At 36.6% G+C, this 27673-nt stretch overlaps 2 pseudogenes; one reads left to right on the top strand and one right to left on the bottom strand.

Moving 5' to 3' along the window:
- The first annotated feature begins 6735 nt into the window (after positions 1-6735).
- On the top strand, positions 6736-9426 carry LOC123228715 (annotated as a pseudogene).
- An 11417-nt stretch (positions 9427-20843) lies between these two features.
- On the bottom strand, positions 20844-27053 carry LOC123229298 (annotated as a pseudogene).
- Positions 27054-27673: the final 620 nt, after the last annotated feature.

The raw sequence follows: 27673 nt of genomic DNA, 5'->3' as shown, positions 1-27673 counted from the left end.
AGAATTTGAATTTCAGTTTTATTTTTTTGAATTTCACCGTTTTACGATATATCGACTCGTATTTTTTAGATTTCTGAAGGATTTTTTGATTGTTACCACTCAAGGGTATTTCAACTTTTAGAATTCGAATTTCAGTTCCGTTTTTTTTTAATTTCACCTTTTTACGATATATCGACTCGTATTTTTCAGATTTTCGAAGAATTTTTTGATTATTGCCATTCTAGGGTTTTTCAACTTTTAGAATTCAAATTTCAGTTTCGTTTTTTTAAATTTCACCGTTTTATGATATATCAACTCGTATTTTTCAGATTTTCAAAGAATTTTTTGATTGTTGCCATTTTAGGGTTTTTCAACTTTTAGAATTCGAATTTCAGTTCTATTTTTTCGAATTTCATCATTTTAGGATATATCAACTCATGCTTAATAGTAACATCACTCAAATCACATATCCATATATAACCACAGATAAAGTATATCATACACATATGCACATACAATAAATACATACATCTAAACATAGGAAGAACGATAAATAAACAATGAGTCAACTAAATATACATCCGTGAGCTACTCGATACAGTAAAAATACAACTGCGCCGCTAAACGTTGACGCATAGAGGTAGACGACTCTCGGGGAAAATCGTAGCTCCGTGACAACACCAAACACTCAAAAAATCATAACATAAACACGCCACAGTCATCGAAGCCCAATCCCTGCTGAGGGACATTCGTCGCTTGATGAAAAGTGAGGGAATCACGTCGTGGAGTCCTCTCAAAAGCTATTCAAAAACTCATCGCCTCTAATAATGCGGGAATGAATGTCATATACGATCGCATGCGCTGCTCAAGAGTCTCCATATTCCCCGAATATGATACCTCCGAATCGTATACCGTAATCAACCACTCACAAAAATCTATAACTCTGACGACCTAATGTTCATTGTTAAAGTTTATAGGGATGTAAACCTATAAACAGTGGCAAATTTTAGTTAATTATCGTTGTCGTCAACCAATTCAATGTAATAGAAATATATATATACTATACCTGATCGTCCATCCCCTATGGTTTGTACAACAATCCTGGGGTGTACGATGCGTCAACCATCCTCTTGAAGAGCCCTAAAAACTCAAACTCATCAATCGGTGTGGTCTGTTAACTTTTCCAAGCCATCTCAATATGGCCTCCGAAAAATGTGTGGGCAGTTGTCCAATGCTGGGAAACAGTGGCACGGTGCTCGTCCTGCTGCCAACGTAATAAAGCTAAAAAAGAATCTACATGCTAAAATGGTATAAACAAGTTCACATGTGTTAGTTATTGGTAAATATATCAAACTTTTTCTCGAATTATATAGTATAGACAACTTACATCGTCAGTCAGCCACTGGCGCAACTCTACCACAAGCCGCCAAAAATTGTCCTTTGACTTTGACCTGATGAAATAGACATCATGTGTGTCGGAAGCCGCAACTCTGGTGTACCACGTGAGGAAAGATTCCTCACGCTTTGAGGTAGCGGATAGAATGGTCCTAAGTTGTCGTTTTGCCTTCCCTTTGAGTGGATTCGTATACGGGGTGCAAACCAGCGGACCCTTCCAGACGATCCGATCACATGCTATATGAATCATTTGTATGATCCCAAAAAACAATTAATTCATCATGTGAACTACGTAAAAATTAGCATTAATCGATTTATTTTACCTTCTTCATGTATGCGGGAGAAGGTTTAGCTGGAGAATCCTGAATCACGATCAAGTCCACCACGCGTGCTCCCTCGGCAGACTAGAAAATTGTAATTTTGAACATCTCAGTGACCAATATATACGAATATTTATATACTAAGTATGATTGATATACCTCAATATGGATGGCCTCAAAATCATCCTCTTGGAAGTCCTCCTCCTGTGAACCAATATCCACTATCTTTTTGGTCGAGCTCGGGATATCAACAAGTAACCATAATCGCTCGTCCTGAAAAAGAGTCAAAACATCATTACAATTTACAATATAATTGAAAGGACAAATCAATCAATGACATTTTCGAAAAAAAGTTAACCTCAACTTCCGGGGAAGGTATTCGGGGAGAACCCTCGATCGATAATATATCAATACCGGTTCCCTATATGCATGAAAATGACAAAATGGTAAATGATATTTCATATAAAATATAATATCACATCTAAAAGTCGATATAATATATAATAATTATCATACCTCATGTGGAGGATCTAAAGAACCTATATGAGATCCGACCGGATGGCCTTCATGAGGAAGACCCTATACGAATATATATACCCTATATTAATCGATAACCAAACAATCATAAAAATAAAGTTCCGTTGATAAGTGGCATACCTCAGCTCGGACAGGTGATACAACAGAAGGGCTAACCGGTGTGTCCTCCTAACAACTATCCTAAGATAATAGTAATAATAACTTAATTAGTGACATTTCATAGATAACAATACTATAATATAATAATGATATTTAACAATAAATATAAATTTGAAATGTTATACAGACCTCACGTGGGGGATGAGATAGTATTGCGGTATCAATGGGGGATATCGGTCGGATATCGTCATCCCTCTCCTGTACGAATGTAATAATAGTTGTCAAAATAATAACACTATAGACATTTTTTTATAACTAATAAATTAGAAGTGGTTTTACAACTTGAGTGACGGGGGCTGGATATGAACGCGTGACGATGTCCTCCAAACAAGTCATACAGTCCTCTAATCGAGTCATCTGGGAAGAGATATCGTCGTGAAAACTTGATATCTCATGTAAAATCATAGCACCCCAGTGTGCTAATGTAGCATCTAATATAGAAATACTGAGTGCTACGAATGGGGGACACTGCTCGATAGCATGATGGGTAATGCGGTCCTCCACTCTAAGATGGTCCTCTACTCTATGATGGTCCTCCACTCCAAGATGGTCTGTCATCCGTGGGCTCTGAACTATAGGGGAACATATAGGCTACTCCATAACAGGAGGCTGAATAGGCTCCTCATGTGTCTCAGAAATCTCAATAGGTACAACTGAAGGTCTTGAGACTGGAGAAGCCCCGTCTCTAGTCACAGTCAAAACTGAAGTAGATAAGGAGGAATCAGTATCGGGTAAACCAGTGTACTCACGAATCTCAGTGTACTATGGTAAACCCTCTTTGATCGATGATGGACGAAAAGGGAATGTGACATCTTCCTAATGATGAAGATATATAAGTCAAAATAATTGTAACATATAATAAATTAATCGACTTATTAATCAACTAATACATACCAAATCACCAGTGAAAATACGAACTATATGAGTCCAACTAGGACGTCTCGCATATGCCACCTAAATATCCATGGGGACGAATAGGGATCAACAAGGTCAATCCAATCGTGTAACGTGTCCAGAGTCTCATATATCAAATACTGCAATATAATCATTTACGATTTAAATAAATTAATTCATATTTTTTCAAATTAATATATATAATCAATAAATTAAAACTAACCTGAAATGCAAAAGAAAATCCATAGAGGTCATATCTACGCATCTCAGGCATCCGTCCGAAGCATACTCTGTCACTCACTTGTGACATAGACTAGTATGTCATCTGCCACACGGGAACACCCCAAGGGTAGGAATTAAACTCGTCCAGATGATCAACCAACTGTAAATATTTTGAAGACACCTTCTTTAGTCGATCATTCCCCAACAACACCATGTGAAGAACATATAATAAGGCCATCTTGACAGCGTCAATATCGTCATCCCCCTCATGGCCTCGATAAGAAGACACACTCTAGGTCATGATACTGCACCTTCGGACAACCTCAAAAGTACGTATCTCTGATCCTATGTCTAGAGGAGCGAGGAATATATGAAGAGATATCAATGCATCGACTAAACGAAAGACCCGTCACTAAAGCAAACTCAAAAGGGCTAAAACGAACATCAACCCCGCTAATCCAAAACCAAAACTTGTCTCTGGCAAAGAATCGATGTAACTGTCATAGTAGGAATGAATGAACTAATATACCAGAGAATTTGGTCTCGGGTAAACGAAGAAGATACACGAAACATGTCCTCTCAAATAGTCATAGCTGCTCTGGGGTCAGTGTAGACGTAATCCTAGATAATGCTATACACTGTGCACGACATATCAGATCTGTCCGAAAGTGTCTGGACTCATCAGAGATTCACAACTCGCTTTCAACACGTCTTCTTTTGCGAGAAATATCTTGGAAAAATTTACAAAATTTGTTAGTCATTCATAAATAGCAAATATGTAAACAAATGTTTTCATGGAAAAATCATAAAACGATAAAAAAATACAAAACAATAAAAAAAGTGATCGCAAAATTTTAAAAATAAGATTTCAGGATTGTAAAACAGTTAAAGAAAAAAACAAAACTAAAATTAGAATTTTATACGTTAAAATACCATAGAATGTTAACAATCAAAAAAACGAAACTGAAATTCGAATTCTAAAAGTTGAAATACCCTAGAATGGCAACAATCAAAAAATTCTTCAGAAATCTGAAAAATACAAGTTGATATATCGTAAAACGGTGAAATTCAAAAAAATAGAATTGAAATTCAAATTCTAAAAGTTGAAATACCCTAGAATGGCAACAATCAAAAAATTCTTTAGAAATATGAAAAATACGAATCGATATATCGTAAAACGGTGAAATTCAAAAAAACAGAACTGAAATTCAAATTTCAAAAGTTGAAATACCCTATAATGGCAACAATCAAAAAATTCTTCAAAAATCTGAAAAAAACGAGTCGATATATCGTAAAACAATGAAATTCGAAAAAACGAAACTGAAATTCGAATTCTAAAAGTTTAAATACCCTAGAATGGCAACAATGGAAAAATTCTTTGAAAATCTGAAAAAACGAGTTGATATATCGTAAAGCGGTGAAATTCGAAAAAACGGAACTGAAATTCGAATTCTAAAAGTTGAAATACCCTAGAATAGTAACAATTGAAAAATTCTTCGGAAATCTAAAAAATACGAATCGATATATCGTAAAATGGTAAAATTCGAAAAAATGGAACTGAAATTCGAATTCTAAAAGTTGAAATACCTTAAAATGACAACAATCGAAAAATTCTTCAGAAATCTGAAAAATACGAGGTCATTATATCGTAAAATGTGTCCAAAAGGCACAAAAAACGAAAAGCTTAATCTCAAATTTGAAAACTATATATTGAAAAATCTTAAAATAGAAAAAACGGATATAAAATTCGAAAACTACACGTCGAGAAACCCTAGATGTGAAAATTATCAATTTAACCCCTAAAAAAATTTCTATCATAAACAGGTCCAATATTTACCCTTGCCCCCTCAGTAATTTTCGAATCTATTGCCGCCTCTGCAGTTTCAAAAGAGTAAATTTTCACCCCAATCCACTATCACACATGGCAAATTTCAGAAATGCCCACAGTGGACTAATAATACCACCATATCCCTAATGTTTTTAAAAAGCCATCAGCAGTGTGACAGTGGGAAACAATGTTCCCACTGTCACACTGTCGATGGCTTCAGAGGCTTTTTTCGGCCAAAAATTGGTCATTTCGGCCTCCAATTTCAACATAAATCGAATCCATATAAGCTATAACACAAAACCCCTCAACAAATTCAACGAAAACACCCAAGAATCAAAACATATTAAGCATTGTACAAAATCGAAACCCTAATGTTTCAAACAGCAAAATCTCACTCAAATCTCAATAATATTAACAATAACTTGATTCAAACAAGATTACGGAAGATATATTAACCTTCTTAACCATTTTCGCTCGTCGAAAAAGATGAAAATCGGCTTCACAGTGGGATGACACTGGGCGACGGTTTACAATGGGAAAAAAGTCTATTTTTCTTTGGATTTGCTCAGTAAAAATGGACGTTTCACAGTGGGAAATAAGAAATTTTGCCTTGTTTATATATAGAGGTAGTTTAGACATTTTATAAATGTTGGGCATTTTTGCTTTAATTTGAATTTTTTGGATAATTTCGCTTAAACCCCTTTACTTTTGCCCATTTTTAATAATTTCCCTTTTAAAAAAGGTGCGCTTTCAGTCTTTTATCCTTTTTAGGCTTAGGAAGGAAGCCAAAAAAAGATTTTTAGATGTGTACCAAAGGTCAATGAACATCAACCCACTCTATTAAAATACAAGCAAACATATCAATCAAAACGAAAAACTCTCACTCTCCCCGCTGAGACAAGATAAAGGTTCCTTCCATCCATTCCTTCCTTTTTTTTTAAGAAAGAGAAAAAGATCACTCATAAAAGCAGCCTTAATCTTATAAGGTCGTGTCTCCTTGGTAGTCTAGTCTTGGAAAAAGCGGTAGAGAGCCTCGTTCCTATAGGCCGAGAATAAGGAATCAATAACTCCTGCCTAAAGCAGACAGTGAGCTGGGCAGGAAAGCCTATTGGACGAAGCTACGACTATTTAGAAAAAAGAGTGGAATGCGAGTAGACTGCATGCTACATAGGGCCCTAGCTGAGGAAGCATTGGTTCTCCTTGATAGAAGGAGTGTGTACAGAAGTGATCATCCGCCCCCATAAGAAGGAGGGTAGTGGCATTCCAAACACGAGTTGAAATGTGATCCAAAACAAGGAAAGTGAACAACGACCATAAGAACTGACCAACGGAAGGGGGTGAAGAGTGGCAAGATAGGAGCTCTGGAGCAGGGGGAGCTTAACGGCGTTAAAATACGGTACAATGATAAGTGCCTCAATTGTGGAAGAAGAAAGAGGCCATTATGTGCGGGTTGTTGATTCAGTCGAAGGAAATACGACAACCTCCAAGAACTTTGACCTTTCAATCTCTTCATCAGCATTCTGTCTATACATCCATTCGACACCCAGAGAGCACTTCTATACGATTCTGTCTGAAACTGTAATAATCCGATTCATTAGTGTCGTGAACTTCTCTACGAAAATGTGGAAACCGCTCACTATGCTTGTTTTCACCTTACGAAGTTGTGGGCTCAACCTATTTTTGGATGCAAGGTCGTATAGATCACTTACTCCAAGTGATTTTTGCTACAAATGAGAGAGAGCCCCTGCTGAATAAATGGAAATTAGTCCATTGCTATTGTGCATTTGTCCACGCTTACCAACAGATAGCAAACTTGACGAAACGCATTGCCAACATGTTTACCAAAGATATGGATTAATCCATACGGGCAATTTAAGAGGGTTAAAGAAAGGGTTGACTAAAAAGGGTGTTAAAGACCTTCCTATTCTACTAAAGACCATCCCAACTCATGACATTCTCCTGTGTTCAATCAATTCATGACTGAGTAGGAACTTATCCGCCCCATAACATTGTATTGGGGATCATGTAGAAAGGAATTCTTTCTCTTTTTTAGGGTCAGAACATTTCAATAGGTTAATAAGGATAAGAAGGTCACATTCCATTCAAAGGAAAAAGTTTTCTTTATTTTAATTGATAGATTTTTTCTACTTTATTCATCAATAATATAATGGGTTTTTGATGGAAGGGAAGTTTCTTTTGAAAGGGTCCTCATAGATCAAATGCAAAAGAGGGGAAATCGGCCTTGAGAGAACTAAATGCCAACTCGCTCTTTTCATAGCCGATTGATTTTGTTTTCTTCAGTCTGTTTTGAAATGAAAAATTGTCTTTGTTTAAAGATCTTCTATCCGCTTATTCGTTAGCCTAACATTGATATGATTGTTGCTAGTGGCTTTTGTCTCATATTGATGGATTTTCCTATGTTAATTGGATTGGAACTGCCAATGAAAAATCAACATGAAACCGCTTTCATCACGTAAGAAGGCTTTCACCCCAATATCCTTTAGTCAATAATGGGCCTTTCGGTTCTGAGAATGCTGGTACTACCTATCAAAGAGTTGTGACAACCATCTTGAACGATATGATGGTTTTTAATAGCAATACTTTCTTTTTTCTTGTTTCTCACATCATAAGTTTAGAGAGGAATTTGACATGACACCTTTTAGACCCCTTTCATGATATTCTCAGGTTGTTTCAGTAAAAACTAATGGTAGGTATTAAACAACTTTACTACTAAAAGAAATCCTGGCCGACTGCTTGGCTTAGGGGAACAAGACTGAAGATTTGAATCTATCACTTTACTCTCCTTCCCATCACTCTTCAACTGTTATCATGACCTCTCGATTCTCCCCACATTGAAGGATCACCTTAGACCTGCCTAACATGCTGTCGACTTGGAGATGAATTCTCCAGCCATACCTTCTATAGTTGTCATGCTTAGTCGATCATGTTGGGACCAAAGAAAAGTATAAGCTTCTACCGTGTAGAAGGCAGTATAACTAAAGTACGTGACCTCCAAAATCAACATCTACATCTTGTTGCTACCCTTTTAGTCCTTTCAATGTTCATTTTCCCGTGTGAGGGTGATCAGCGCTCTCATTCACGAAGCTAATCGACTTCCTCTTCGGAAGGAGCATGTGGGGGAGAAGGACCTTTAGTCAGCTATTCGAATAGAGCCCAAATTGAATCTATCCCTTGGTTTCCTTTTTTAACTATATATGACCTTCTTATCAACAGACATTTCTCGAATAATCATTTTTTTAATGAAAAACCTACTTTCATGGAAAACTATGTATGACCTTCTCGAATAGCTGTTTGATGGAAAACTACTTTCATGTTTGATTCAGAAAGCACTTTTTTCGTTGAGAATTCCTCATTCCCTTTTGTGTGAATTCCCCAGTGACGAATTTGAAACTTGTGGGGCATCTGATATCTCTTTTGACTTTATATATATGGGCATCTGATATCTATGAAGGTTTACCCACCTTAGTTATAGCATTCTTTTCTACTGTATCTAAAATCTCGATTTCTGCTAATATTTCACATGTTTCTATTTATGGTTCCTATGGAGCTACATTACAACAAATCTTCTTTTTTTGCAACATTGCTTCTATGATTTTAGGAGCACTGGCCGCCATGGCCCAAATGAAAGTAAAAAACCCTCTAGCTCATAGTTAAATTGGACATATAGGTTATATTCATATTGGTTTCTCCTGTGGAACCATAGAAGGAATTCATTCACTACTAATTGGTATCTTTATTTATGTATTAATGATGATAGATGTATTCACCATAGTTTCAGCATTACGACAAACCCGTATTAAATATATAGTGGATTTGGGTTCTCTAGCCAAAACGAATCCTATTTTGGCTATTACCTTCTCCATTACTATGTTCTCATACATAGGAATACCCTTATTAGCCAGCTTTTGTAGCAAATTTTATTTGTTCTTCGCCGTTTTGGGTTGTGGGGCTGACTTCCTAGCCCCAATAGAAGTAGTGACTAGTGCTATAGGTTGTTGGGTAGTCAAAAGGTTGCCACAAGTAAGTCAGTTTAAGGGACCGAAGGTAGTTCTTTGTGGACCAAACACGTAGTTTACCAAATCAGTTACGACACGAATAAGAATACATGCTACGAAAGATAGGGTCGAGTTTGATACATCAAATGTCTACTCAATATCCTTGTATGAGTCCATAATCACTACACGAGATGAACCTTGGTTTGGTGAATTAAAGTTGGCCTTAGATGTAATAGGACTCCCAGTTACTACAAGCGATTGTATACTGAGCTACTCCTCACCAGTTGTTGAAATGATGCCAGTCGGGCTGGTCCTCGATTCAAAAGATGAAGGGCCAAAAAGTCTAAATATGGGATTACAAATCCCCTATCTCACTGGAGGCGAAAAATGAATCGACATCTCAATGTGAGACAAACTTTTTTATTTAAGTTGGGAAAGAACGGCGAAGCCTATCTGAATCGTCCAATGAATATCATTGACTTATGCATATTGTAGCAAAATTGGGCTCTGAACTTCCAATAGTGTCAATGGCTGTTGACCAAGTGCTAGCTCCGTGGGGCTAATCCTTATAGTCAATGACTTATGCATATTGTAGCAAAATTGGATAGAGTCAAGTAATGTCACCCAATTTCTTTGGGTGCGTCACCACAATTTTGCATCATCCATGAGATACATACTAGTAATCGTTACATGTTCACCTTTCTCAATTCGGATAGCCTTGAAATACTGTTCTATGTCCCATAAGAAATTCTTCAATTCTTTAGCATTTCTACTTCCACCAAACAGTTTTGGTTTGAGGATTTTCAACTTCAAAGGAATCAGACTACTATCACTCCCACTAGAAGAGCTAGTGATAACCATCTTTAGGATGTTTATATCCCCTTTATATTAATGATTTTTTCCTCTATACGATCAGCCATTGAGAGCAACTGGGATAGAATATCGTTGTACCAATCAACGAGGTCTTTCTAAATACCCCTAGTGAGTTGACACAATTCAATAATTGTTTCTAAATGGATCATAACCTACTCTGAAAGAGATGTAACATCTCATCCCGACTCTCCCACTAGCACCTTAAGAACTCTAACATGATTACTAAAGGTCAACATGAACCCAATTTGGCTCTGATACCAACTTGTCATGAAGCTTGGAGTTGATATGAACTATTTTGCCTAATGAGAGCATTAAGTTGCCCACTTAGTCAACCCACCTGTAATGCACATACACAAAAAAGAAATGTATAAGAAGAGAGCTCAATATACAAGAAAATTCCCAACCTTTTTATTAATGTCAAAAAGGAATGCAAAGCTTACTGTAAGGAAGAGTTTACACTCAATTTCTTCACACTGTTTTCCTGCCTTTCACAATTTCTATTTATAGGAAAATACAAGTAGTAGACGTCTCCTACTTTTAGGCATTATCTGATAGCACTACTAGATCCTCACTTAGGTGTTTTTCATTCAAAATTGCCACATATCCCTCTGAGTCCAGTCAGTCACGTTTTTCCTACTCACCATCCATGCTTTGTGCTAAATTTTTAACTTCATGGGTCATCTTTGTGCCCCACTTACTTTCCCCTATGTTCTTAGCTCTTTCTCATGTTTTGGGACCCTATTTTAGGCTTGGAAGAGCTTGCTTGGACCTCTTGGGTCCCTCACCAATCCAAACACAATAGCCCAGTCTTTCCTGTCTAGGCCAAAGCTCATCTATCTGCCTACATGTCGGTGCTACGTGCGATAACACGACACAAAAACATGCACACGACTATTCAGACAAGCTCTAAAGCACTCGCACATCCTATTCAAACAAGGCCCCGAAAATCATGGACACACAAGACAGTGTATAATACGTGCACGACACTTGGACAAACATGTACGCATGTCACGTAGAGAGACATATACACGTGACATTTGCATAGACACTGTTGTGTGCAGCACGAACGTGTAGGTTGGCAGATGAGCTCAAGCCTAGACAAATAAGACCAAGCTATTGTGTTTAGATTTGTGAGTGACTTAGGAGGCTAAAACAAGCCCTTCCAAATACATGGGGGAAAGGAAATGGGACATAAAAATGACTTATGAAGCCAAAACTTTAGCATAAAGCATAGATGGTGGGCAGGAAAAACGTGGCTAACTAGGCTTAGAGGGACAGTGGCAATTTTTCATGAAAGACACCTAAGTCATGATCTAGTAATGCTATTAAAAAAAGCCTAAAAGTAGGGGATGTTCACTATTTGTATTTTCCTATAAATAGCAGTTGTGAAAAGTAGGGAAGCAATGTGAAGAAATTGAGCATGAACTTTTCCCTGAAGCAAGTTTTGTATTCCTTTTTGACATCAATAAAAAGGTTGAAAATTTTATTGTACATTGACCTCTTTTCTTATACATTACTTTTGTAGGTGTGTGCATTACAGGTGGGTTAACTAAGTGGGCAGCTTAGTGCCACCACTAGGTAAAACAATTTATATCAACTCCAAGCCTCGTGATAAATTGGTATCAGAATCAAGTTGGATTCATATTGACCTTTAGTGATCAAGTTGGTGTTCTTAAGGTGCTGATAGGAGAGCCAACACAAGATGTTGCTTCTTTTTTGGGGTAGGTTATGCTCTATTCACAAGTAATTATTGAATTGTGTCAACTCACCATGAGTATTCAGAAAGACCTTATTAATCGATACAACAATGTTCTATCCCAATTGCTCTTGATCGCTGATCGTACAGAGGAACGAATCACTAATATAAAAGGGGATATGAACATCCTAAAGAAGGCTATCGTTGGCTCTTCTAATAGGAATGATAGTAGTTTGATTCCTTCGAAGCTTAAAGTCCTTGAACCAAAACTGTTTGGTAAGAGCAAAAATGCTAAAGAATTGAAGAATTTCTTATATGACATGAAGTAGTATTTCAAGGCTTCTTGAATTGAGAAAGGTGAACAAATAACAATTACTAACATATATCTCAAGAGTGATGCAAAATTGTAGTGGTGCACCCGATTAGATGACAATGGCAGTGCAGGGCGTCCACCAATCGAGATATGGGAAACAATGAAAAAAAGAATTGAAAGATCAATTCCTACTCTAAAATTCTACTTGGGTAGCAAGAGATGCCTTAAAAAAGTTGAAACATATAAGCTCGGCACGGAAGTATGTGAAGGAATTCAGCTCCTTGATGTTGGATATTAAGAACATGTCCGATGAGGACAAATTGTTTAATTTCTTTTCAGGTTTACAACTATGGGCACAGGTCGAACTACAAAGGCAAAATGTAAAAGACTTGCCAAGTGTTAGTACAACCACCGATGGTTTGATGGATTACAAGTTGGGGTCGTCATCATCTAACAATGATAAGAAAAAGCCCAAATTTGAAGGCAAAAAGCTTCAAAAATACGACAAGGAAGGAAAGAAAGACAAGAAAAATAAGAAAAGAGAATTCATTTCCAAACAAAGGGTTTGGATCCAGCCTAAGGGGAAAAAACTTACTACCTTCATTGCTCAAGATGTCCCTGAAACTGAAACAAACAAGAACCCAAGACTGAATCCAATATGGTTGCTTAATGCCATCATGGGGGATAAACACAGCACATATAAAGACTTATTGTATATGAAGGTGTTGATTAATGGAAAGGCAATTCGGGTAATGTTGGACATAAGAGCCATAAACAATTTCATAACACAATAGGTTATGGTAGGGCTTGGGCTGATGGTTTCGAAATGTTCAAGCCGAATCAAGATTGTAATTTTTATGGCATAACTAATCCTAGAAACCACCACATCACAACTAAAGGTGGGGGATTGGGAGGATGAATGCAGGTTTATGGGGATAACACTAGATGATTTTGATTTAATCCTTGGCCTTAAATTCTTTGTGAAAGCACGAGCTATTGCAATACCATACTTACGCGGATTGTTTGTCATGGATGAAATACACCTATGCTTTGTCTAGGCCAAATATGGCGAATAAGCTACAAAAAAACTAATGTTGCAATCTGCCACGCAGGTGCGAACATGTCTTAAACACTAGAAGAAAGTCATACTAGCAGCATTGGTGGAAATTAAACCGGACTAGGTGGTTGAAGTCCTTCATTGTATATCTAAAATGCTAGACAAATTTAGTGATGTCATGTCATCAGAATTACCTAATGTGTTTACTCCATGATGAAATATTGACCATAGAATAAAGTTGGAGCCTGAGGCAAGGCCTCTAGGCCATGCACCTTATTGAATGGCATTCCTCGAGTTGGTGGAATTACGAAAGCAATTGAATGAGTTGCTAACGGTTGGATATATCCAGCCATCAAAAGCCCTATAAGGTGCACCTGTGCTATTTCAGAAAAAATAGAATGGCACGTTGCATATGTGCATGGATTACCAGGCCTTTAACAAGGTCATTATAAAAAACAAATACCCTATCCCTAATATTACTAACTTGTTTGATTGGTTATCAAGGGTGACTTATTTCACTAAATTAGACTTATGTTCAGGTTATTAGCAAGTTTGTATTACAGCAACAGATGAGGCAAAAACTGTCATGGTAACAAGGTATGAGCTATTTGCAATCTGATGAATAATGTGTTATCCGAGTTTTTCAATCGATTGGTGGTCTATCTAGATGATATTGTGGTGTATCGTAAAACTCTAATCGATCACTATAACAGTTGGAAAAAGTGTTGGCAAGGTTGTGGGAACAATAGTTGGAAAAATATGAATTTTGTATGAGAGAAATTATGTTCTTGGGGCACAAGATTAGCAAAGGGCAGATCCGGATTGATGAATGCAAAATTTAGGCCATTGTGGATTAGACCTTGCTTACAAAGGTAATCGAACTATAGTCTTTTCTTGGATTAGCTAACTATTATAGACACTTTATCGAGGGATACTCTAAGATAGTGGCTCCACTCACTGACTTATTGAAAAAGAATCAAAAAAAGGAGTGGACAGACCATTGCCAGCAAGCTTTTGAAAGGGTAAAAGATGCAGTCACAACAGAGCTAGTTTTACGACTGCCCAACTTTAACTTACCATTTGAAGTTCACACAGACACATCTAACAAAGCTCTTGAAGGAGTTTTTGTCCAAGAGAAACATCTAATTTATGAGAGCATAAAACTTAAGGATACAGAGCAGTGTTATAGTGTCCATGAAAATGAGATGGCATCCCTTTATATGTTTATATATCCTTTATCATCTCCCAATTTCTTTTTATATCGTTCTAATTGTTCTTTCTAAAAAGAAAATGGAGAGAGAAAGAGTAGATGGATCTTATCCCTTCTATCGAACCAAAATTCCTATCTATTGATGGGAAGATCTTTGTCAAATACTAGACTTTTTAAGAGTTCCTCACATCCAAGGTAGCTTACCACAAGCACCTTACCCTATACAACTAGCTGGGGGGAAGGGATTGTTCGCCTTTTGAATCAAAGAAAGTAAGTAATAAGGCATCTTAGCTACTTTCATTCTAAAGGAAACTGAAGAACTAACCTTTAGTCAATAGGAGCCCTACTTCCTTCTTTGCAACCTCATCACTGAAATTCAAACGCAAACCAATTTCTTTCTTAATCATTGGGTGAAGTGCACTTTCAGTACTTCAGTAGGGCAAGCTCTTTAATAGTGACTTCTTTCATTTAGTAAGTCAATGAAATGCTACTTCAATCTAGGAAACAGTCAAAAACTTGAGAAGGTCGCCTTTGGAGGCCTTGGCTAGTAACCAAAGTTTCACTCCTTCCTTTTGATTATGTCATGATGTTGACTAAATCCAATCCACAAACCAGGAAATGAAACAAAGTTCGTTCCCTTTTATCAAGTAGGTAAAGTAGGCATACGAACCACTTTAGCTTTGCCTTAAACTTTATTAGAACAAAGCAAAGAAAGAGGTGGAATGGAGAAAGGAAAGGGAGAAGGACAAGGAGTTGATTACCCAGGAATTTTTTGGGTAATCAACTCCTATTCTACAAACAGTCAAATCTGAACTTAACCTTATTGCTCTTCTTTCTTTCCTCGCGGATAAGAAGCACACCAAAAACGTGCATTGCATGATTCTACTATGTTTTTTGCACTTGACTAGATGGACAATTCACTGGAAGAGAACTTCAATTCGCTGGCTAGTAGGCAAACAACTTACTTATCTTATGTGATAACACTACAGAGTGAGTGGCTCTTTTAGGTGGGCAGCTGTGATAACACTCCAGAGAAAGCCTAACCCATACGCGGTTAGAAAGATTGGTTGTAATTTGAATAGGATTACCCACCTTACCCTAGCACCTATAGGCGGTCGTCCATCATACAATTGTCCGAAAAGGAACTACAATGATCTTGAATAAGGATCCTATAGCGATAGATAAAATCCCCATAAATATACCATTAGATCAAGCACCTGTGATTTCGTATCCGACTAAAATCTTGGTTAAGTGATCAAAATGGGTAGCTCTAGTAGACCCATAGATCATGGAACAAATAGGGTAGGTGAGCCTAACCACCACACTACACGTATAGACATGAATCTCCCTGTTATCGTACGTGCAACTCTTATTGCAAACGACTTGCACAAAGACTCCTAAATCTATCTTGAGCCTTTTCTTACACCTCTTGTCTCTAATCCTCAATCAAACTTGCATTCCCCAGGCACTATGCTATTAAATGTGGGTCTTTCCTTCGACTATCGTATATCGGTTTGGCTTCATCTAAAACAGGATCAAGGAGGCATTCTAGCGAGCATGTGCATATACGAAGGCCGACCACTACATAAGCTAAATATGATTACAAGCCAAGCCAGAAGCGACTCATTTCTATTCTCATTAAGATTGGATATACATGGGAAATCTATAGATCTGGTAGTTCGCTAACCTCTCTAACTAACATACGATACAATTTCACTTTATGGCACGACCAAAAAAAAAAAAGAGTTTTGCTCAGTGGGTCTTCCTACTCTGACGAATACATTCTTTCTCTTCTCTGAAGTCTATAACAAACAAGTGAGAGAGGCAGGATTAGAACCTACATAGAAAAGCTTCAACATATTTACAATCTGTCGCTTTTAACCACTCGACAACTCTCTCCTTCCCAGTCCAAGACCCTCTTTAATGGATTCTAAGAAGGAGGTTTTTTCCCTAAATCAATAAATAAAAAAGCTTATTGATTTGATTGAAAGGAACTAATACTATTTATTAGCATAGCTAGTGTTCCGGGAGAATCTAATCAATTCATAACAATCTTTATAAAGCAAGAGGTGAAGCTTCTACGAAAGCTTCCCCCTTTCGTTGCTTTTAGGTAAGCATCTTTTGGTGGAGGAAAAAAGGCGATTGGTCACTTCTGGCGAAGCTGCAAGCCTACTTAAATAGCGTACGCTTACTAAACCTAGTATACTAAAATAAAGCTATAACAAACAAGCTTTCCCCTTTTGTTTGTTATGGGTTATGTCTCTCCGAGTTTCTACTACTAAGTAGCACTTCTACTATTCAACCATAGAATTGATTCCAATCAAGCTGAAAAAGCCCTATAAGTTTCTTAAAGTCAAGTTTCTCATTTGTTAGTCAAGCTTTAAAACCCCTTCCTTGTACCTTGATTTATAGGATATTTGACTAAGCATGGGTTTGGAACCCTATACAAGGTGCTAGACTCAACATTAATTTCGTGCTTGAGTTGGAGGGCCCTTCCTCCATCCGTCAAGTCAAGTAATTTGCTATCAAAAATTTGTTCGTCGCCTATCTTATGCCATGCTTTTTCTTTCTTCAAATCGGTTTCTAATATTAGTCAATCAAGATTCACCAAAGGGAAGAGCCTTGACTTTAGGTTAGGCTAGTCTCATCATTCATGTAATTCCCTTGTCCATCAATCGATCACGCAAGTAGGTATCCATTCAGTACATAACGAACGAAAAAAAGTGTTTATCCTGGATGATGGATTCTCTTCCTTAATCAAATGTCTATCAATTGATCCCTATTCATTCCGTCAAAGTCTCCATGGCGTTTTCATGCCCTTCTACTGAGAGGTGCATCATGTTGATAGGAATCGACAAAGACATTCTTGTATACATCCTCGAGGCAGCGTTCATGGCAATCGTCACTAGTTTCTCTGAGGGCATGGTATAACTTTGTTTTTGGTGTTGTTTAATAGATGTCGAGTGCCGATAGCCTGAGAATCTTTATCTGCTCTAAGTGGGCGAGCTAGAATCCTTATGTTAGGTTTGTTGTTCAAATTTCTTTCTTTTTACCCTTTGCACCTTCATCTTTTCGAAAGCCCAGACCCATTCATCTAGATTTTCATTAGTCATATTTCAAGTGCAAAGCCTCTTCAATAAAGACTTCTTTCTTTTCACCATTTTGAATTTTGTTGATTAAAAGAGGATAAACGTTATCTATTGAGTAAAGGAAAGGTTTACTACAGTGATTCAGGCAGTTGGTGGCCCCTTCGAGAGTTACGGGCCCTTGCCACTGCATGAGTGGTAGCTCACGCTCAAAACTTCTCCAACACGAGTCCTAGTCATTGTGGTGCGGTCCCTTTCCCGACTTTGCTTGGGCGATTTTCACTTCTAATTGGTTCCATCCATCCCCGACCTTAATGAAGCAATTATGAAGAGGTCTACTAGTCTAGTCAAGCGATTCAGGTTCTCAGGCAGTTCCTATTCACCTACCCCCCTCATATCATAGTCTATTAGTAGGTAGGGTGGTCAACTTAGAGGGTAAAGGGTGCCCACCTCCTCTTTAGACGTGCCCTCAACAACCTAGTGGTGTTCAGTCTCCGTTATGGGGGCGGGAGTGCTCAGTCACTAGCGTTTCCTTTTCCTCAATCAATTTCGTTGTGTCAGCCCTAAGATTGGTCGAGCTGGCTGAACAGACCACCTAGATAACCTAAACCTTTGTACATGAATGAATGCACACTTATTACTCCTTATAGTTATCTATCTATCCAGATATATACAAGATCTCCTACCTATCAGTCACCAACTTGATACATACGGGAACAACCCACCAACAAATCAAGGATAAGTCTTAGATGCGTTTTGAGCATGGCACCAGTAGCCAGTGAATGCGAGGACCCATAGCTCCATTTCAAAGCCCTATCATCTATGCTGCATTTCCAACACACTAGACCTTAACAGTTCTCAACAGGGGAAATAGCTACTTCTAGCCTGAAAAGTCAAAATCATAGAGTTGGTTTCTTCGTTACCTCGGGTTAGGATCTCTGATGGAAGAGATGGCTCCCAATCACCACAGTTTTCTCATGACTTGCATAAAACATTTTCTGGTTGGCTGACCCTGTTTCGCTACAAGTTTCGATCTTGGCAAAGAAGTGGAATTTACCACCAACACCAACTCAAATTAAAGACGACTCTTCCTTGCTAGTCGAAGAAGCAGCATTTGTCAATCTCGCGAGGACAGCCCCCATCTTACTCAACTGAGGGCTGCAATCATCAGACGAGAAAAATGTTGCTCTTACCTTTCGTCTAGTTGAATACAGAGATGTTTTCACATGGTCTTATGTTGCAGGTTCCAATTCCTCCTTGGTGGAGTAGCACCGCTTGGTTGTATGGTCTGATGCCAAACCGGTTAAACAGGAATCGAAGAAAATGCATCCTAAAGTGTTGAGCTCTTTCGGCGAAAAAAGGCAGGAATTCATTCACTCTTGGAGGTGTCAAAACATTCATCCTATTGATTATGAAGATCAGATCTTTGTCCTAGAGGCCGAGGAAACTGAGGGCATTAGAATCCGTAGTTCTTTCAAAGATATGAAATAATGGCAGTTGGATTGTATGTTATTTTACAATAAAATGAGATTATTTATATCTTAAAATAAGGTAAAATCGTAAGAAATTTAGATTATCTAATTAATTTTAAATACTTAAGGTAGAAAGAGTAAATTTAGATTATTCATATATCTCTTACCATCTTTAATTATAAAATATTACTGAAATATTTTATCATTTAATGAACTAAGATAATCATAGACAAATTACCGATACCAGGGTAATTTTTTATTATCCTAAACAAAATGACCCCAAGTCTAAATTATTTTTTTAATCATTTTAAAAGTAATTTATATAATTATATAAATCCATTTTCTTATTAATTTTTTTTATTGATGACTTATCTATTATATTTATCCCTAAATTAACATTCTTATCTAAGATATATCAAGAAACAAGTCAACCCATAGGCCAACCCAATCCATTAAAAAAAAACATTACCTATAATTTTACGAACGTGTCCACTTGTGGCTAAAGGAAAACACCATACAAATATCCCAAATGTATTAACAAATCACTTCTTCCAAACATCATAATACAATCACCTATTCGAGTTTTCCCTTGCCACCCTTTTCACGTTTTTTGGAGATCTTTTTGGACTTTAACATTCACAAATATCTTTTAAACATGACTAGTTGGATGTTTGGTTCCCACACCTTTTGTCAACAAACTATGCCCTTGGTCTGTTTTGGTTGACTTTAGTAGGGGTGAACGGGTGCAAGTTTAGATATCTTGTAAAAATTTAAAAAATCATAACTGAAATCGAAACTTAAAACCTATAAGATTGATTCCTACCTAGAATCGACCTTGAGGTTTTGATTCCTACTTGAGACCTCTCTCTCTCTCTCTCTCTCTCTCTATATATATATATATATATATTTGTATGTAGACACACACACGTCTATATTATGAAATCCAAATCTTTCTTGTTTTGATCCCCTTAATACAATTTGTTGTGAAATGTTGTACTGAATATGAAATATTTTAAATTAATGTTGTCAATACTAGTTGAATGTATCACCATTAAAAAAATTTCAAAATTAATTCAGTTTCATTGGAAAGAAATACCTGTGTGTGTGTTTATAAGTGTGTGTGTGTGTTTATGGCAGCACCAAACAATTACGAAACAATCATGACAAGGTAAGTTTATATGTGTGTGTGTTTGTTTTAATTTCATCTCCCTTGCTCAAGAACTCTTCTCTAACTTGGTTATTTCAATTCATGAAGTTAAATTTGGTAAATGATGGACCACTCACAATGCAGTTTGACTCATCAACATCTTCCAAAAGCATGATGTTGGGAACCTAATTACGAAAGTGTATCACTGCAGGCCTAAAGGAGACAATACAGAAAGCAGCCCAGGGGGGTATGGATAATAGCCCAACTGAGAGCAAAAGTGAAGACCAAAGTGATGAGGGCAGTTTGGACAATGCACCCAGGCAGCTGAAATTAATTGAAGCCTCTTTTCCAGAATTCAGAGAGAAGCTTTCAGTGGTGGGGTCCATTGACGGTTAGGAGGCAGCACATATAATGGAAAAAGCATGGATGAGGTATGATTATGATGGATATTGATTTTTAGCAGCTGAAGAGAATTGGAGAGGGCTGGCTCTCAGAACTCAGCATTCCTTTAGTTTATTTTTACCGTTTGTTATTGTTATTGCTATTGCCTTGTGGGATACTTGTTGGTTTTGTTGTTGAACTTATTTCTGTGGATTGGAGCAAGATTACTGAAGTATTATTTGATCATGGACATGGAAATGGAATAGTAAACTTTGCTTGATTTTTATTCAATAGAAATTTGCTCAGTTACATTTATATGATACATGCAAATGGAAATGTAGAAATAATTCTGATTGTTCCTTTCTTGCTTGACTGTGAATGAATGTTGGGAGACTATTGAGTTGAGTTGTGTTGGTGAGATCCTTGGACACTGGAACTGCAGGAGGAGGCTGTATCTGGAAACTTGCTGGAGGAGCTGTTGTGAACTGCTGGAACCTTCAGTCAGCTGGATAAGTTGGCCATTCTTCCAGGTCTGTAACACATGATTAGGGATATTTTAGTGTTTACATTAGTTAATTCATTTAATTATTAAACAAGGCTGAACCATTTCAGGTATACAAATTAGGGCATGTATATGTATTGGTAAATAGATCCAACCCTTAAAAAACTTTCAGGAGAAGAGGAATGGAATGGACAGGTAACTCAGACGTAGGAATACAATGGATAGGTAAATAAATCCAACCCTTAAAAAACTTTCAGGAGACTAGGAATAGAATGGACAGGTAACTCAGACATATAAACACCCTTTAGAGTTGGAAGACTTACTGTTGGAATGGCAGTAGCAATGCTAGCGACAGCAGCTGTCTTGGCTCCTGCAGTTACACCTTCTGTTGATTAATAAACACAATCAATTACATTTTAATCATTGATTTATATGATTAATTTCTAAAAACTATTTCATCTAATTATAAATTTATGATTAATAAATCATATTTAACTTTATTATTTTTATAATCTATGAATGGGCACCAATGAATATCACATGTTAAATGTGCAGTCTGTCATGTACCCTCCATAAATTAACTAGAAACATGAGTGTGTGAGCATCTGCCTAACAATGTATGCAGAGATATGGATAAAAACATTTCTGAGTTCCCTAACAATTTGCTAGGCTGTGTAACAAGACATAATCCTAGAGGAAAGGTGTGTTGTTGCTCCAACTCCAGTAATTTAATTGATATATTCCTACTAGCATGTCTTATTAATTTCTAAATAGCAAGCTAATACAAGAACTGAGTACCAGCTGTAAAGGAATTCCCATAAAACGCAATATCACTGTTTCCATGCTCTGTCTCAGTTATTTCTGTCCCAATGCTATTTGAAGCCACAAGAGGAACCTGAATCAGCCAAGTCTAGGTTAATCTCCTTCCCAAATATATTCATTTTCCGAAACAAACTCATATAATCTGAGGCACGACAGGAACTGACATCTAACCACTAAACTATATTGGCAACTAGAGTTCATACAGGCAGGGTCGAAACATGATAGGATAGACAAACAGACTCTTTTCACTTTCCTTTTAAACAGGACTTGACATTTTGCTGAAATAACAATAAAGTATCATCCTCACAACCAACAACAAACCTCAAAGTAATCAATGCACATAAATTAAAGGTAAAAATCAACCTACCTTGACAAAGAGTGTGGTTTTGATCCAGAGTAGAGATTTTTGGTCAACCTAATTGGATGTGCTGACACCATGTTCCAATCCTTCTCTGATTCCATCTCATACTCTGATTCAAACCTCTAGAAGACTGGATCCAAACCAAGGAAGGAGATAAAGATTAGCAAAGAAATTTTGAAAGTGGGCAAATAGGGTTTTCTAGAGTAATACTGGGTTGATTTATACATCAGTTTTAAAAAAAAAAAAATTATCGGGTTGAGAAACTGACCCAATGCATTAAATGAGTGAATCGAGTTGGTTGCAAATTGATTTCGACCCCCCAAGGGCAAGGAATCAAAATCAGAACTGGTCATGAACCCTGTAGGTTCCTTTAATTTATTACTCAGAATCTACTCAATCTGGAACAGACAATTGGATATCCGATGATCCAGTTTGAAACTAGTAATGTTCTCACCCCTAAACTTTAGCAGTGACAAGACTACAAGAGAACACTTTTAGGAGTGAAGTATGCTGGCTGGCTTTAGTTTTATCATAAACAAATTTTAACTAATACTTTAGTATAAATTATTCATTATAAGATATTCTTTTTTAAAATAATAATAAATGTAAAAGCGGAGATCATTATGCCAATTATCACCATCAGCACACCACATTCCACCCTTTCATGCACAAAAACTCTATTTAAATGAACTTTTTATAAGGTTGATATGAGACAAATATGATGTTTAGACCTGTTCAAGACAACCCCTTATATACTTTACTATCACCTCAGATGAATACTAACAAATTCATTGTGGCATTCACTTGCAGACTACAAGTTCCAATTATTAAGAGATGGATCACATGACTGGATGTTATTTTCAATGGAAAGTCATCTTAATTTCCACAGGCATCCTGTTCTTATGGCTTGGGGATACTTTCCAGAGCACATGACACTACTTAAAAATGCAAAACTTACTAGTGCTGAATCATCATTTCCATCCCTAAGCCAATCAAAGGAACTCCCACAATTGCACCAGCTTCTTTTACAACACCATTTCCCAGATTTTAAGCAAGAATACTTTCCCTTTCCTGTTCATCATCAACAAAGATTCAAAAGAATTCTTAGAAATTATGAAGAATAAGAATAACAGGCTTGCATATTTGATTTACTAGTTTGGCAGTTGCTATTATGAATAATTATTCCATGTAAATAGTAAAATGGACAGCAAACATATCAATACCTCTCAATGGTACTGCAGTGATGAATCACAAGAGCAAATACCTCTTTCAACAGAAGGCAGCATCATCATCATCGAAGTTCAATGTAGCGTCAGTCACCACAAATTGGGTACCAGAAGCTTTGGCAAGGAGATTGATCTCTTCAAAGAGAGTTGTACCAACATATCTATTGGTAATAATATATATATATATATATATATATATATATATATATTTAAGTCTATGACAAGTAGCACTTGTGACCCACGAAATAATGAATATACACATCAACAACAATTTTAGGTATACAAAAGTTTTAGCTAGCTTCTAGTAATGTAGACTCACATTTGCAAAAGAGTTCATACAATTACTCCAATGATTCAATAGCATCATTACAATCAGTGGCCTTAAATGTTTCACCATCTACATCCTAGAAACATCTTCATCAGTAATTCCTTTGAAAACATCAATAAGCACCTGTCAAACTCAGAAACAAAGCTGTGCCAGGCACATACTAATATAACAACTTGATGGTCAAGCTAAATCATCAAAGATGAAGACATGAATTAACTATCTAATATCACTTTAAAATTAATTACGTTCAGAAACTAAATCACTGTGTTTAAATGAATAATTTCACTGCTACTATTAAACATGTTATTCCAGTAAGAAAAAATGCATACACTCAACCACACAATTATTAAAAACTTCAATGATTTGGATAATATAAAAATAAATCAGAGAGACTTTCAGCAAACCAACAAATTGGTGAGTTGAATACTAAACATATTATTTAGTACACCACCGTCTCATGTTTTTTGGGAATGAAGAGAGACACTAGGCTGGACACAAATAGGAATGCAAAATTGACCATCAGTCATTCATCTAGCAGATTGACTATGACTAAGAGGTTGAGATGTGCATTGCAGTCAATAAAATATCATGATTTAATTTATCCCAACCGGTTTTTAGTAAGATCTATCTCAAAAACATTTTCAAGTGTAGACTTCTTCATTAACGGATTCATTTAAATACAATCACCGCTACAATGTTGGCACACACCTTAAAATGGAAACTTTGACATCTAGCAAGGCTCTGATGAAAAGCTATATTCCCCCAGGAAAATGCAATTACTTGACAATCAACATCCTGTCGGTTCTTGGGTTGAAAAGGATGGTAGCAAATTCAAGACTTCATGATAATTTTCATGCTTTTCCAGTAAATCTAATACAATTGAAGCTATAGATGCATCTGGCTTTACATTTCTCTCTTTCATTTTGTGAAGAAGTTCAACAACTTTTGAAGTCTCATTATTCCGCAAGAATCCCAACATAAGAGTATTAAAAGTGATGAAATCTGGAGCACAATGGTCTTGCTCCATATCTAACAACAAATTACTTGCCATTTCTAACTTCCCTTCTTTACAAAATCCATGCATCATAATGTTATATGTTCTGACATTCAGAACAAAGCCTTTATTGCGCAATCTGTTAAACAGTTCCCAAGCAATTTTGAGCCTCCCTGTTTTGCATAACCCATCAATGAGACAGCTGAAAGTTATGATGTTAGGTTGAATGTTTCGACTTATTAAAGTATGGAACAGTTCAACAGCCTCCAAAACACAACCATTTTTGCAATACCCATCAATAAGAATATTATACGTAATTACATTGGGAGGCACATTACTAAGTCGCATCTCACCAAATAGCTTTTTTGCATGTCTGACATTACCGTTCATAAAAAGGCCAGATAGCAAGGTGCTATAAGTAACAACTGTCGGCCTAACTCCCCTTAAAGTCATTTCCTTATAAAGATTCATAGCTTCATCAACTTTTCGATTCTTGCAATACCAATTGATCAGAGTATTGTAGTTAACTACATTAGGCATACATCCCTTGCTCAACATTGAAGCAAACAATTTCTTAGCATTACCAACTTTATTCGCCAAGCATAAACCATCCATCAAAATATTGTAGCTAAAAACATCAGGCTTACACCCCATACTAGCCATGGAATCAAATAGCTTTCTAGCATCATCAATTTGACCTGCCAAGCAAAAACCACTCAAAAGTGTGTTATAAGTTCTTGTGTCGGGACAAACACCTCTATTAATCATTAGTTGGAACAACCCATTGGCTTCGTCCATCTTTCCATTGATACAGAGCTTATCAATTACCACGCTAAATGTCACCACATTAGGTTTTACGCCTTCCTCCAACATCTCTATAAACAAAGTTTTAGCCTCCTCCCAATTAGATGTATTACACAAACCATAAATTAGAGTGGTGTAAGTAATCACGTTTGGATTAATGCCCTTGGTCTTCATTTCTGAAAACAGTTTCTTTGCCTTGTCGACTAACCCATATTTGCAAAGACCATCAATAAGTGCAGAATAGGAAACAATATTAGGCCTACAAGTGGCACCAAATTCCCCATTCCCGTTTTCATTTCCTCAAATAACTGAAGGGCAACAGTGACATTACCTGATCGACACAACCCAGTAATCAAAGTCCCAACCGTAAACCCATTGGGTCTACAACCAACCAAAACCATTTTCCTATGCAATTGGATGGCCTTCTTAATCTTCCCCTCCATACAAAGACCATTAATCAGACAATTAAAAGTAACCGCATCGGGATAAAAACCCCTCCTAAAAATACTCCCCAAAACCAAAAAGCCTTCAGAAACCCGGGCCATTTTGCATAAGAAATTAACTAGAATGTTCAAAATAATTAAATCCGGCAACAACCCAGCTGAAATGAATCTCGTGTACAGCACAAGAAGTTGATCAGTATGCTTTTTCTTACCAAGCGCAGAAAACAAAAGGCTGAATGATGATATAGCGGGAGTGGGATTCATATGAATCATGTAATCGAAGGAATCAAGAGCTTCATGAAGAGAAAAGTTACCTGACTTGCAGTTTACATGGAGGAAATGATCAAGTTGAGAATGGCCTTTAAACGTAGAGGTGTGTTTGGGTGATTTTGCGTGTTGATGTTGGGAAACTGAAGAACGAATAAATGAAGATGAAAATCTAACACTGAAAGATGATTTTGAAGAAACAAGTGAAGTTTTAAGAAACATTTTCAGAAGGGACGTTTGAATTGGGACCGGGAAGAGTTGAAATAAACATATATATTAGGATCTGGTCTCTCTGTGAGATTCCGTAATATTTATAGAAGAAATAAATCGTTGGCCGGGTTATTAGACCTGGGGTGTTACATGTACAGCACAAGAAGTTTATCAATATGCTTTTTCTTACCAAGCGCAGAAAACAAAAGGCTGAATGATGACATAGCGGGAGTGGGATTCATATGAATCATGTAATCGAAGGAATCAAGAGCTTCATGAAGAGAAAAGTTACCTGACCTGCAGTTTACATGGAGGAAATGATCAAGTTGAGAATGGCGTTTAAACGTAGAGGTGTGCTTGGGTGATTTTGCGTGTTGATGTTGGGAAACTGAAGAACGAATAAATGAAGATGAAAATCTAACACCGAAAGATGATTTTGAAGAAACAAGTGAAGTTTTAGGAAACATTTACACGAGGGACTTTTGAATTGGGACCGGGAAGAGTTGAAATATATATATATATATACATACTAGGATCTGCTATCTCCGTGAGATTCCGTAATATTTATATAAGAAATAAATCGGGTCGGGTTGAATCGGGTCTGCCTAGAGTTTTTAATTTTTGTTATAAATGTCACGTTTCTTCCTTTGAACTTCGTTGCTGATTGATGGAAATACATTTTTTCATTAGACTAGAGTGTAATTCATGGTTTGAATCTAGAAATTTGATTAAAAAAAGGGTAGATTTTTAGTATGTAGAAAGTTTAGAATTTCAGTTTAGATATTTGAATTTTGTTTAATAATGTAACAGTAATGCTATGTATATGCATTTTTGATACACAATTCATGTATACAGTAATGTATCATCATATAATTAAGTGATTTTAAAACATGTGTCATTATATGATAAAGAAACATCTAATCGCATGATAACACCTCATCTGTGTACATAAATTATATATTAAAAATAGATATACACAATTTTATTGATAATATAATGTTTTTTTTTAAATTGAAATTAGTTGTTAATTGACAAAAAAATATTTATAATCAGTTGTATACTATGATTTGTTAAGTAAAACCCTGATTTTGACAAGAAAATTGTTGAAATACCCAATAGATACAATCACGT

Source organism: Mangifera indica, chromosome 11 (genome assembly GCF_011075055.1).
Source record: "Mangifera indica cultivar Alphonso chromosome 11, CATAS_Mindica_2.1, whole genome shotgun sequence".
NCBI classification, from domain to species: Eukaryota; Viridiplantae; Streptophyta; class Magnoliopsida; order Sapindales; family Anacardiaceae; genus Mangifera; species Mangifera indica.
The sequence above is the reverse complement of the archived record's forward strand: the minus strand, read 5'-3'. Positions and strand labels throughout refer to the sequence as shown.